The sequence below is a fragment of the Stenella coeruleoalba genome, assembly GCF_951394435.1.
Source record: "Stenella coeruleoalba genome assembly, chromosome: 10".
In the NCBI taxonomy this organism is placed as follows: Eukaryota; Metazoa; Chordata; class Mammalia; order Artiodactyla; family Delphinidae; genus Stenella; species Stenella coeruleoalba.
The window spans coordinates 5,761,210-5,762,590 of NC_137156.1; positions in this window are offsets into that span (position 1 = coordinate 5,761,210).

Consider the following 1,381-nt stretch of genomic DNA (forward strand, 5'->3'; position numbering starts at 1 on the left):
TTCCTGGAAGATAACCTCTAAATCCTTGGAATTTCCCAAGTGAGGGGAGTGGCTTTGTTATTCTTGGTGGGCCGGAAGTTATGCTAAAGTGCTCACTCACGTGGGTCCCTGGATGGTTCCAGGATGGGGGCTGGCCATGCATGAGAGACCACGACGTGATTAAAGGGTTGAGGCTTTGAGCCATGTAATATCAGCTTGACTTCTGGCGAGCAGGGCGGGCTGGGGATTGAGTTCAGTCATTCAGGCAATGATACATCAACCATGTCTTCACAGTGCAACCCCGGTAAAAACCTTCCGGACAGCCCGGGTGACCTTCCTGGTTGGTAGCCGTACTTTAATGTGCCAAGAGGGTGAGGCAAACATGAGGACCCAGAAGCTTAGCGTTTGGGACCCTCCCAGACCTCACCCTACGCATCTATTCATTAGGCTGGTCTTGACTTGTATCATTTACAATAAAATTGTAATCATAAGCACAGCACTTTCCTTAGCTCTGTGAGTCATTCTAGTGAATTATTGAACCTGAAAGGGTAAAGTGAGACCTCCTGACATTTGTAGACAGCTGGCCAGAAGCTCAGGTCGCCTGGGAACCGCCAGAGCTGTGGAGCCTTCTGGAGTCTATGAGGTCTGGGCTAACTCTGGGAGTCAGTGTCAGAACTTGCTGCAATTGAACGAACACTTACGTGGCACTTATGACAGGCCAGCTAATGTTGTAAGTGCTCTGCGCTTGCTGACCCAGTTAGGGCTCATGGCAGTCCTCTGAAGTTGGTAGCATTATTATTCTCCTCATTTGGCAGGTGCAGAGGCTGAAGCAGAGAGGCTAAATGCCCAGCTGGTTTGGGGCAGAAACAGCCTGGTCCCTGCGTACGTGTTTAAGTGTAGGTGGTGGATAAAGAGAAAGTAGGGGAGGGTGATCTGGAGAGAAGGAAGAGGGAAGCCATACTACCTCTAACTGGCCTTTTCATTTCCTCATTCAAACACGTTTAACAAATATGGATTGAGCACTTTCCGTGTGCCAAGCGCAGTGCTAAGGGCTGGGATATAGCGCTGACCCAGCCTGTTCCTCCCCTCACGGAGGGGACATCTACCAGAGGGGACAATATTAAATCCCTATGCAATGACTTTCCTGCAATTCTGTTGCTTACAGCCTGTAGATACACGTTCCAGCTGTTTGATTGTTTTCTTCCGCCCAGTACTGCGTTGCGTTGTTCTCTGGGATGGTCAGGTCCAGAGTACACCTCTGTTTCTTTCTCCTCTTTTACACAAATCTTTCAGCTGCAGCTCAGACAGCAAAGAGCAACTGAAAGAAAAGTTCCAGTGGCAGAGCCCTCCTGACAGATACCTTGGGCTGGGGTCCGGGCTTCTCTGTGTCCTTGCTCTTTGA